Here is a 13679-nt window from a genome sequence, read left to right as displayed (position 1 = left end):
GTTGGTTAAGGGCTTGTAAGTAAGCATTTCACTGTAAGGTCTACAACTGTTGTATTTGGCGCATGTGACAAATACAAATTTGATTTGATCATCATCCATTTAGTATGATATGTTACAAATTACAATTCACATCACGTTACGAATTGCAATTCATACAATATGTTACGAATTTGCAATATGTATGACATGTTACAAATTACAATTTGTTAGGGCTAAAGTAAGATAGGTGGCTAAAGTTAGCTAGGTGTCTAATGTTAGCTAGGTTTCTAAAGTTAGCTAGGCTAGGGTTTAGGGGTTAAGGTTAGGGGATGGGTTAGCTAACATGCTAAGTAGTTTCAAAGTAGCTCAAAAGTAGTAATTAGCCATACCAAACGTAACATATAATACTAATTTGAGCATCCTGGAATTTATTTGAGTAAGTTACATGTATGTCTATTCTATGAGACCAGCCTGAGAGAGTTTGGTCTAGCATCAGTACAAACCCTAAACTACTTATGGCAAAAGGTTGGGGATTTCCAGCTTTTGATCTTTACACCAAAGTGCTGACAGTCTAACATGTAACGAGCAACACTGTGGTAAGGAGCGACATTGTGGCAAAGCATATTACCTCTCCCTCAGCCTTACAGATGTCACGGTGGAAGTCTCTGAAGTAAGAGGGGGGGTCTATCTTATGGTGCAGGCGGCAAAGGGTCCTTTAGGATCCGTGATGATGCCACAGTCAGCACCAAACACTCCTTTCTTCTTAGCGTTACACTTGGGGCAGAAGTCTCTGCTGCAGCAGTCTTCACAAACCACCCCAAGCATGCTGACCTTCCAGGTAGCCCCAAAGGAGTTGACGTCTTTGGACATCTGTTCACCAGTAAGCAGGAACTCATTATTCTTGTTACCAATAAAGTTATTGTCTCTGTAATTGTCAGGGATGGTGGCGGTGGCGTACACAAAGTCTGTCAATATGACATAATTTGTGCTGTCCGAATAAAACTGGACAATTGTATCGGCTCAGTGGGAGGTTAGTCTAGATGACGTTCACCTGGGGAAGACGTGTTTGAATTAAACCTGTTTGGGATAGGGGGCAGCATTGGGAAGTTTGGATGAAAAGCATGCCCAGAGTAAACTCTGTTACTCAGGCCCAGAAGCTAGAATATGCATACAATTAGAGGATTTGGATAGAAAACACTGTACAGTTTCCAAAACTGTTAAAATAATGTATGTGAGTTTAACAGAACTCATATGGCAGGCAAAAACCTGAGAAAAATCAAACCATGATTTGGGAATTCTGAGGTTTGTAGTTTTCAAGTGAATGCCTATCCAATATCCAGTGTCTGTGTGGTCAGATTGCACTTCCTAAGGCTTCCAGTAGATGTCAACAGTCTTTAGAAGTTGTTTCAGGCTTCTATTGTGAAAGGGGAGAGAATAAGACCACTCAGAGCAAGTGGCTCAGCTGAAAGTTTGTCACTCATGGCCGTGGGCATATCGTTGCTTATCTTTCTTTTCTATTGTCAACGCTGTTGTCCGGTTGAAATAATATTTAATATTTATGATAAAAAGATCCTAATGATTGATTATAGACATCGTTTGACATGTTTCTACGAACTTTAATGGAACTTTTTGGACTTTTCATCTGGATGTGTGCCCGCGCTTTGTGCATATGGATTACTGAACTAAACGCGCAAACAAAAGGAGGTTTTTGGACATAAAGATGAACTTTGTCGAACTAAACAAAAATTTATCGTGTAACATTTATTGGAGTGTCACCAGATGAAGATCATCAATCATCAATTTTTGTGGCTAGGCGCTGTCCTAACATAATCGCATGGTGTGCTTTCGCCGTAAAGCCTTTTTGAAATCGGACACTGTGGTTGGATTAACAAGAAGTTTATCTTTAAAATGGTGTATAATACTTATATGTTTGAGGAATTGTAATTATGAGATTTCTGTTGTTTGAATTTGGCGCCCTGCAATTTCACTGGCTGAAGGCCAGGTGTTCCGCTAGCGAAACCCCCTTCCCAGAAAGGGTAAAGAGAGATTATCGTTCAAAACAGATTTTCACCTCATTCTCACTCACTTCTGGTCTGCATTTAAACTCACCAATTTTTTTTTAATGGAAGTGTCTTTCATCGATATGGATGTAGCATTCATGACAATTTATTTTGTATTTTTATTATCATTAAAGTGGAACTGACAGCTTTTTAGCAACATGAAATGTTATTGAAATCCGGTCCATATACACCCCATGAAGAATATGACAAGCAAGCATTTTAGATGATGTTTTTCACAAATTCATACAATGTTTGGGAATGATGTATAGTAAGGCATTTGTGAAAAGTCAATAGCAATATAGAGTGGGAAAGCAGCCGTGCATTTGGACAATTAATAGACACTGCAGTGAATTAAACCTAATAAAAAATCTGTCTCGTCCAGGACCAGCTTCTACACAGACTGGTGCGCCATAGCAAATCAGAGCCACTGTAGGCCTATATACAAATAAGGCATTTGTGACTTGTTTCAGGAAAATAGGTATATGTTGCACGCCACTACTTCACAGGAGATCCATTTGAACGTAATTTTTTTAAACATTTTATTTATACGTCTTTAGGCATAAATGCCTTCTGGAACATTTGAACTTTCATGATGAGCCTTAATAAAACAACTTGTATGCCATCGATAAATGTGACTAAAATAGTTAAATTATGAACCTAGTTGGTTTAGCCACAGAAAAAGGGAGCAACCTTCCCGCTAGTCATGATTTGCTGAGATAATGAGTGGGCTGGACATGCCGAGAGATGATTTCAGATTGGTCTGCAATGTAGCATGCTGCTGTCTATTTGAGCTGGTCAGTAAGTGTAGGTAATCCTGTCTAAAGCGGCTTAAAAAATATATATATTTCGTAGTAGAACTGCATAAGTGTTTCATACAGTTAAAGTCGAATGTTTACAAACACAGCCAAATACATTTAAACTCAGTTTTTCACAATACCTGACATTCAATCCTAGTAAAAATTCCCTGTCTTAGGTCAGTAAGGGAATACCCCCCTGTATTGGACAAAAATGAATGGGAAGTCATTGGCATCGGACAAACCATATACACATTGTCCAATACCACCCAATTCGGCGTTGATTCATCCAAAGTGTATTGCAAATGCCATATGGCAATTGCCAGTTGTAACACTTTAAAAATCCAACAGGAGGCGAATCCGCTCCACCTTGGTTTTTCATATTGGAAATGTAACCCAAGTCAACATCCAAAAGCAACATTTTGAAAAAATGATTTTTTTTTTGTCAAAAACTTATCACCCCTTAAAAAAGTGCTTTCTGGACCGTTTTTCGAAATTCTTTCGATTGTTTTGTCAATTAGACATGTGTAAGAACTGTATGAATATACTTTTGTCCAATTTTATTATCATATTTTTATTTTTTTTTTACTTGTGCATAAGGAATATGATTTGTCCATTTGCAATATGATTTCATAGGAAGTCAAAAGTCAAAGTCAAAAGTCACTTTTTTTGGGGCCAAATGCCATAAGAAATTTGACATGCTCAAAAATCCTGCAGAAATGCAAAATTGACTGGCCTGATGAACTCGGGATGGCCGGGCAGTGATAGTTGTTCCTTTCCATCACTCGTTGTGTTGACTTCATCATGTCCATTTGGTGATGTTTTTTCACTATAGAATCATATTGCAAATGCACGTGCATTTGTAGCAGGTGTAGCCCATCATGCAAACAATGTTTCCATGATGGGCTATTAGTACGACTATAGACTCTTCATACATCAATTTATTTACAAAATTGTAGTTTAATAGCCTGGCAACTGTAGGTGAGAAAATCCCCCCAATTGCAATGTATTCGATGCGGATTTAGGTTCCTGCAAAGGAACTAAATTCCGCATCATCCCTAAGAGGTTTTATAAGTACTCTAAAGTTTTTCATTTCTAACTCAAAACCTCATGCAACCACAAAATGTTGGATAAAGCATACAATATACTGCACAGTATCTGTTCATCAATATCTTTTTGCTTTCATTAATAAAATAAAGAGAATAAAGACTTTCAAAATGCAGATGTTTATTTCAACTACTGTACATCTTGCTGAGATGATCAATATATTTGTTGCGTTGGTGTGTCGTCAGTCTTGATGGCCTTCAGGATGGCCTTCATCTTTGCTTGTAGGCTTGGTTACGGATTAATGTTTTCAGTTGATGCCAAACAGGTTTGATCGGGTTTAAATCAGGAGACCTACATGTAGAGTTAAAAAAAATACTTTTAGATATAGTGTAGGCCTACCTTAGGCAAGATGAGTCTCACTAGTGTTGAGTAATGTGCTGTTTAATTCTTGTGACTCTCAAACCTGGATCCGGGAGCGGAATCATAACCTCAAACGAATTAGCATAACGCAGCGGACATAAATACCCCTAGAAAATGTTCCTATTCATGAAATTCACAAATGAAATATATTGAGACACAGCTTAGCCTTTTGTTAATCACACTGTCATCTCAGATTTTCAAAATATGCATTTACAGCCAATGCTAGACAAGCATTTGTGTAAGTTTATCATGGCATAATGCTATGCTAGGCTCTGCTGGCAGCAGGCAACATTTTCACGAAAATAAGAAAAGCAATCAAATTAAATCATTTACCTTTGAAGACCTTCGGATGTTTTCGCTCAGGAGACTCCCAGTTAGATAGCAAATGTTCCTTTTTTACCAAAATATTATTTTTGTAGGCGAATTAGCTCCCGTTTGTTCTTCACGTTTGGCTGAGAAATCGACCGGAAACAACAATGCCGAACTTTTTGCCAAATTAGCTCCATAATATCGACAGAAACATGGCAAACGTTGTTTAGAATCAAGCCTCAAGGTGTTTTTAACATATCTATCCGATAATATATCCGTCGGGACAATTGGTTTCTTATAAGAAGCGATTGGAAAAATGGCTACCTCAGTACTTTACGCAAGATTTTCTGCGGGAGACATCATGTGACCACTTGCTAAATGTGGTCCCTTACGGCTATCCTTCAACATAAATGCGTAAAAAGACGTCACAATGCTGTAGACACCCTGGGGAATACGTAGAAAATGTAAGCTCATTCGTAGCTCATTCACAGCCATATAAGGAGTCATTGGCATGAGGCGGTTAAAAAAAATGCGGCACTTCCTGATTGGATTTTTATCTGGGTTTCGCCTGTAACATCAGTTCTGCTCCACTCACAGACAATATCTTTGCAGTTTTGGAAACGTCAGAGTGTTTTCTATCCACAGCTGTCAATTATATGCATAGTCGAGCATCTTTTCGTGACAAAATATCTTGTTTAAAACGGGAATGTTTTTCATCCAAAAATGAAAATACTGCCCCTAGAGTAGCAACAGTGCTGTAGGTCTTTATTTATTTTTATTTAACCTTTATTTTACTACATAAAGGTCTACTTACTCTACTGGCGTCTTGACCCAGTTTTTGGTCATTGTCTGCATTTGGAGAAGAAAAAATGTAGGCTAACAGCCAACATTAGTTACAATACTAGAAATGTACATGTAAATAGACCTAAACGTAACAAAATATTGCTATAATCCTACCTTGAAAGAAACAACGTGTTCCCAGAAACACCTCTCTGACATAGGGTCCAGCATATCTCTTGATGATTTCTTCCTCAAAGAAATCTCAAGCCACGATACCTGAAAAAGGAGGCAACAATGAATTATTGTGGAAGGTGTAGGCTATAATATTTGATGTACCTTTTGCTTTGTAAATAGCTAAACTTACCATCAAATAAGGGCCTGGTCCTTGCTGAGAATTGCCCCCCACACATGGAGTTTGAGGGGATGCTTGGGACTCGGCTTGCTTGATCTTCTTCCTTTTTTCCTCAAGGGCCATGGTTGATTCATCTGTGAAGATGACGTCATTGAATGTCTCGCCAGCTTTGATCCATGCCTGGGACTGCAGCATGCAAAGTTCTTTGTTTGTCAGACGAATCATTGGGTCGAAACTACAGAACAGTACAAAACAAGAGAACACATGGTTAATGTTCTGAAAAAATATAATGATATATATACAGTGGGGCAAAAAAGTATTTAGTCAGCCACCAATTGAACAAGTTCTCCCATTTAAAAAGATGAGAGGCCTGTAATTTTCATCATAGGTACACTACAATTATGACGGACAAAATGAGAAAAAAAAATCCAGAAAATCACATTGTAGGATTTTTAATGAATTTATTTGCAAATTATGGTGGAAAATAAGTATTTGGTCAATAACAAAAGTTTATCTCAATACTTTGTTATATACTCTTTGTTGGCAATGACAGAGGTCAAACGTTTTTTGTAAGTCTTCACAAGGTTTTCACACACTGTTGCTGGTATTTTGGCCCATTCCTCCCTGCAGATCTCCTCTAGAGCAGTGATGTTTTGGGGCTGTTGCTGGGCAACACGGACTTTCAACTCCCTCCAAAGATTTTGTATGGGGTTGAGATCTGGAGACTGGCTAGGCCACTCCAGGACCTTGAAATGCTTCTTACAAAGCCACTCCTTTGTTGCCCTGGCAGTGTGTTTGTGATCATTGTCATGATGAAAGACCCAGCCACGTTTAATCTTCAATGCCCTTGCTGATGGAAGGAGGTTTTCACTCAAAATCTCACGATACATGGCCCCATTCATTCTTTCATTTACACGGATCAGTCGTCCTGGTCCCTTTGCAGAAAAACAGCCCAAAAGCATGATGTTTCCACCCCCATGCTTCACAGTAGGTATGGTGTTCTTTGGATGCAACTCAGCATTCTTTGTCCTCCAAACGCGACGAGTTGAGTTTTTACCAAAAAGTTATATTTTGGTTTCATCTGACCATATGACATTCTCCCAATCTTCTTCTGGATCATCCAAATGCTCTCTAGCAAACTTCAGATGGGCCTGGACATGTACTGGCTTAAGCAGTCTGGCACTGCAGGATTTGAGTCCCTGGCGGCGTAGTGTGTTACTGATGGTAGGCTTTGTTACTTTGGTCCCAGCTCTCTGCAGGTCATTCACTAGTTCCCCCTGTGTGGTTCTGGGATTTTTGCTCACCGTTCTTGTGATCATTTTGACCCCACAGGGTGAGATCTTGCGTGGAGCCCCAGATCGAGGGAGATTATCAGTGGTCTTGTATGTCTTCCATTTCCTAATAATTGCTCCCACAGTTGATTTCTTCAAACCAAGCTGCTTACCTATTGCAGATTCAGTCTTCCCAGCCTGGTGCAGATCTACAATTTTGTTTCTGGTGTCCTTTGACAGCTCTTTGGTCTTGGTCATAGTGGAGTTTGGAGTTTGGAGTGTGACTGTTTGAGGTTGTGGACAGGTGTCTTTTATACTGACAACAAGTTCAAACAGGTGCCATTAATACAGGTAACGAGTGGAGGACAGAGGAGCCAATTAAAGAAGAAGTTACAGGTCTGTGAGAACCAGAAATCTTGCTTGTTTGTAGGTGACCAAATACTTATTTTCCACCATAATTTGCAAATAAATTCATTAAAAATCCTACAAAGTGATTTTCTGGGAAAAAAAATCGCATTTTGTCTGTCATAGAAGTGTACCTATGATGAAAATTACAGGCCTCTCATCTTTTTAAGTGGGAGAACTTGCACAATTGGTGGCTGACTAAATTTTTGCCCCACTTATATATATATACGTCGTCACCGGCCATGTACAAATATATATATATATTTACATATATATATATACATTACATATATATATATAAAAAAATCTTACTGAGCATTTCCATAAATCCACTCAAGTTTCTTCAACTGTCTAATGACTGTGATTAGAGCGATTGTCACGAGTGGCGCTCGGCGGTCGTCGTCACCGGCCTATTAGCTGCCACTGATGGTCTTTCCTCCCCCTCCTTGTATGTTTATTGGTAGCACCTGTTTAGGTATGATTAGTTTGTCTTTATTAGACAGCCGGCCCGCCTGGTTGTTGTGCGGGATTATTTCAGTGTAACCTTCGGCTCTGTTGTAGAGGTACGTGTTAGTGCCTGGTCGTGACTTTTCCGTTGTACATTTTCATTCCCTGTGTTTGGGGCCGTTACTATTGTGAGCACCCTGTGGTGCGTTGTTGCTATTAAAGACGCACAGCATTGCACTCTCTGTCTCCTGCGTTTGACTCCACACCCACGACACCCGCAGCATTACAGCGATGTTGATGTTGTGCCGTGATGCCAGCAGATTCCAGATGGCCTTTGCCAATCGCTCATCATCTTTAACCATCAGTGAGTCGATCACTTTAATAGTCTTGCTGGAAATGGAATACAATGTAAAAATGATTTAAGCATTATTTTTTTAGCATAATTAGGCCTACAGTACATTATCGTAGCCTACTGTCCCTGATCATTTTCCTGGGCTTTCGTGTTCGGCATAAAACAAGCATCTGATGATAGCGAGTGCTGCTAATCGAATGAGTGCTGCTAAAATAGTAAAATATGCCAATTGCTAAATAGATCTCTTGGATTACAATGTTTGCTTTGTTACCCTTTCTTCCATCAAGTCATATATCCACTATTTTGGGAATGACATTTTGCCATATGATGATCAGCTGAAGCCAGTTAGCCTATCATTCATAACTGTTTGACTTTCAGGACTACACTCTTTTTTTGTTCCTAAAGGGTTACAATTGCTTGTCACTGGGGTGGTACCCTGTAAGGTACGTCCTTTGTACCTTTAGTTATAGGTACATAATTGTACCACAGTTCATACCTCAGATAGTAACTTTCTTACATACAGTGCATTCGTCAAGTATTCAAAACCTTTATTCACATTGTGTTACGTTACAGATAAAATGGATTAAATAGTTGTTTTCTCATCAATACCCCATAATGACAAAGCAAAAATACGTTTTTCGAAATTTGCAAATCTATACAAAAATAAAACTGAAATATCACATTTACATAAGTATTCAGACCCTTTAGTCAGTACTTTGTTGAAGCATCTTTAGAAGCGATTACAGCCTCACGTCTTCTTGGGTATGACGCTACAAGCTTGGCACACCTGTTTGGGGATTTTCTCCCATTTTTCTCTGCAGATCCTCTCAAGCTCTGTCAAGTTGGATGGGGAGCATTGCTGCCTAGGTATTTTCAGGTCTTTCCAGAGATGTTCGATCGGGTTCAAGTCCGGGCTCTGGATGGGCCACTCAAGGACAATCAAAGATTTGGCCTGAAGACACTCCTGCGTTGTGTTGGCTGTGTGCCTAGGGTCGTTGTCCTGTTGGAAGATGAACGTTTGCCCCAGTATGAGGTCCTGAGTGCTCTGAAGCAGGTTTTCATCGAGGATCTCTCTGTACTTTGCTCTGTTCATCTTTCCCTCAATCCTGACTAGTCTCCAAGTCCCTGCCGCTGAAAAACATCCCCACAGCATGACGCTGCCACCACCATGCTTCACCTGGTGCCAGGTTTCCTCCAGACGAGATACTTGGCATTCAGGCCAAATAGTTAAATTTTGGTTACATCAGACCAGAGGATCTTGTTTCTCATGGCCTGAGAGTCCTTTAGGTGCCTTTTGGCAAACTCCAAGTGGGCTGTCTTGTGCCTTTTATTGGGGAGTGGCTTCCATCTAGCCACTCTACCATAAAGGCCTGATTGTTGTAGTGCTGCAGGCAGAGATGGTTCTGTCCTTGTTCTCCCATCTCCACAGAGGAACTCTGGAGCTCTATCAGAGTGACCATCAGGTTCTTGGTCACCTGCCCGCTAAGGCCCTTCTCCCCTGATTGCTCAGTTTGGCCGGGCGGCCAGTCTTGTTGGTTCCAAACTTCTTCATTTTTGAATGATGGAGGCCACTGTGTTCTTCAATGCTGCAGAAATATTTTGGTATCGTTCCCCAGATCTGTGTCTCGACATAATCCTGTCTCAGAGCTTTACGGACAATTCCTTTGACCTCATGGCTTGGTTTTTGCTCTGACATGCACTGTCAACTGTGGGACCTTATATAGACAGGTTTGTGCCTTTCCAAATCATGTCCACTTTACTGAATTTACCACAGATCAACTCCAATCAAGTTGTAGAAACATCTCAAGGATGATCAATGGAAACAGGATGCACCTGAGCTCAATTTCGAGTCTCATAACAAAGGGTCTGAATACTTATGTAAATAAGGTATTACTGTTTGACATTTTTAAGAAATTTGCAAACATTTCTAAAAACCTGTTTTTTTTTGTCATTATGGGGTATTGTGTGTAGATTGATGAGGAAAAATGTGCATTAAATCAATTTCAGAATAAAGCTATAACATAACAAACTGGGGAAAAAGGGAAGGCATCGGAATATTTTCCGAATACACCGAACAAAATATGAACACAACATGCAACAATTTCAAAGAGTTCAAATCAAATCAAATCAAATCAAATTTTATTTGTCACATACACATGGTTAGCAGATGTTAATGCGAGTGTAGCGAAATGCTTGTGCTTCTAGTTCCGACAATGCAGTGATAACCAACAAGTAATCTAGCTAACAATTCCAAAACTACTGTCTTATACACAGTGTAAGGGGATAAGGAATATGTACATAAGGATATATGAATGAGTGATGGTACAGAGCAGCATACAGTAGATGGTATCGAGTACAGTATATACATATGAGATGAGTATGTAGACAAAGTAAACAAAGTGGCATAGTTAAAGTGGCTAGTGACATAAGAATGCAGTCGATGATCTAGAGTACAGTATATACATATGCATATGAGATGAATAGTGTAGGGTAAGTAACATTATATAAGGTAGCATTGTTTAAAGTGGCTAGTGATATATTTACATCATTTCCCATCAATTCCCATTATTAAAGTGGCTGGAGTTGGGTCAGTGTCAATGACAGTGTGTTGGCAGCAGCCACTCAATGTTAGTGATTGCTGTTTAACAGTCTGATGGCCTTGAGATAGAAGCTGTTTTTCAGTCTCTCGGTCCCAGCTTTGATGCACCTGTACTGACCTCGCCTTCTGGATGATAGCGGGGTGAACAGGCAGTGGTTTGGGTGGTTGATGTCCTTGATGATCTTTATGGCCTTCCTGTAACATCGGGTGGTGTAGGTGTCCTGGAGGGCAGGTAGTTTGCCCCCGGTGATGCGTTGTGCAGACCTCACTACCCTCTGGAGAGCCTTACGGTTGAGGGCGGAGCAGTTGCCGTACCAGGCGGTGATACAGCCCGCCAGGATGCTCTCGATTGTGCATCTGTAGAGTTACAGTTCATATAAGGAAATCTGTCAATTGAAATAAATTCATAAGGCCCTAGTCTATGGATTTCACATGCCTGGGAATACAAATATGCATCTGTTGGTCACAGATTGATACCTTAAAAAAAAGGTAGGGGCTTGGATAAGAAAACCAGTCTGTCTGTATCCGGTGTGACCACCATAGGGAAAGGGGAGACCTAGTCAGTTGTACAACTGAATGTATTCAACTGAAAGGCTTCTTCCGCATTTAACCCAGACCAGGTCGCAGTTGTAAATGAGAACTTCTTCTCAACTAGCTTACCTGGTTAAATAAAGGTGAAATAAAATTTGAAAAAATAAAACACTTGTCATCTTATGTCCAGACCATTTACTCATTTTCAGGGCCATTAATACTATTAAAATAGTTATGGTGTGTCACTCAGGGCTACAATAATGAGGTGAAGTAGCAAGAATGAAGTCTGCCAATAACTCCATGAATGAAGTGCAAAGTTAGCTGTGTGAGTGTATAACAACAAGGAAAAATACCTGGGGGGGGGGTATTTTTCTGACTAACACCTATAAGCGTTAGTCAGTCGAGCATTCCTTGACTTCATTCCGTGAATATTCAGTCATTATACGCCTAAAACAAAACAAAATGTGCACTTTGTGCCAAAATGCCCAGTTTTCTATTGTACCATAACAACTTTGGTAAGCACACAGGCTATAGCTTAAACAAGCACTAGCATACTCACTCACTAGCACACTCACATGGTCTCCATGCAGGCAGTATCCAACAGGCCTCATCCAGAAACGGACATCTTGGCAAGGACAAATAATGGCATCAGTAAATGTTTCATTTCAAAAAAGGTTATTGCAAACCCAAATATTAATGTTGAACTGTCTTATGAAAGCACATTGGGATTTAGCCTACTGATTAGAACTTTGCATCAAATACAAATAAATAAATTGTATATGTTTTATTGTCACATACACCGGATAGGTGCAGTGAAATGTGTTGTTTTAAATGTTTTACCTGTCCATGTTGAACTTGTAACCTGAGAAAGTGGATCTTGATTGCAATAACTTTCTCTGTTATCAACCGAATATCTGTGAAACAATGAAATGTGTGTTCTGCACAATGTTAATCTTTCCTTTTAACAATGTCAAACAATCTCCATCCATCATTTCACAATTTGTGTGTGTTGGGTTTGAAGTTCCTGTAGGGTGTGACTAAAGAAACGTTTTCATTCACCACCCTGAACCTAGATACTGTAACTGTTATTCAATAGCATCACATGCAATTTCCTCAGCAGATAATGAGCTATAAACCATGAGTCACATCTGTCTATGAAGACCAGCTCAGAAAACCAATAAGTTAAAGGTGAAAATAGTCGGGAAACATTGCAGAAAAATAGAACCAAACATTGGTTCCACATCCTTTGAAATGAATGCATATTACAGTAAGAAATTCTGTAACCATTACATTATTATGTTTAACAACACATTTGTGAGGAGATGCATTAGCCAAGCGGTCTCGAACCTAAGTGGTAGGAGACAGTGGGGTAAGACGTGCCAAAGGGTTAGTTGAGCCATTCCTTGTTTCTAGGAAACCACACACAAAATGAATAATATGACCATTAAAAATGTAGAGCTCATCATTGCATGGAGTCTGTGAAGGCAGAAACCATATGGAAAATATGGTAAGCAAGTTAGGTCCAAAAAACAGATTTTAGATGAATGTATTGTTTTATAGGTTTCATGATGCTTGTACACTATATATACAAAAGTATGTGGACACCCCTTCAAATGAGTGGATTCGGCTATTTCAGCATCTCCCATTGTATATAAAATCGAGCACACAGCCATGCAATCTCCATACACAAACATTGGCAGTAAAATGGTCCGCACTGAAGAGCTCAGTGACTTTCAATGTGGCACCGTCATAGGATGCCACCTTTTCAATAAGCCAGTTTGTCAAATTTCTAACCTGCTTGAGCTGCCCCTGACAACTGTAAGTGCTGAAGTGGAAACATCTAGGAGCAACAACGGCTCAGCCGCGAAGTGGTAGTCCACGCAAGCTCACAGAAAGTGACCGCAGAGTGCTGAAGTGCATAGCGTGTACATTTCATCTGTCAGCGGTCACAACACTCACTACCGAGTTCCAAACTTCCTCTGGAATCAACTTCAGCACAAGAACAGTTCGTTGGGAGATTTATGAAGAACGCTATCTGCCCGAATGCATAGTGCCAACTGTAAAGTTTGGTGGAGGAGGAATAATGGTCAGGGGCTGTTTGTCATGGTTTGTGCGAGGCCCCTTAGTTCCAGTGAAGTGATTTGATATTGAGATAAAAATGGCTGCATTGACCGTTAAACTCTGCATTGTTGTGGATACAGCAAATGGTTTTGAGTTGCTAATAGAATACACATTAACAGCAACCAAGCATCCGGATTGTGTGGGTGTATGTCGATAAAAGATCTGATCAATGATAACATCTGGACAGAAGGGTTTGCCATGTACACAGGTGA

This window comes from Oncorhynchus nerka, linkage group LG4 (genome assembly GCF_034236695.1).
Source record: "Oncorhynchus nerka isolate Pitt River linkage group LG4, Oner_Uvic_2.0, whole genome shotgun sequence".
NCBI classification, from domain to species: Eukaryota; Metazoa; Chordata; class Actinopteri; order Salmoniformes; family Salmonidae; genus Oncorhynchus; species Oncorhynchus nerka.
The sequence above is the reverse complement of the archived record's forward strand: the minus strand, read 5'-3'. Positions refer to the sequence as shown.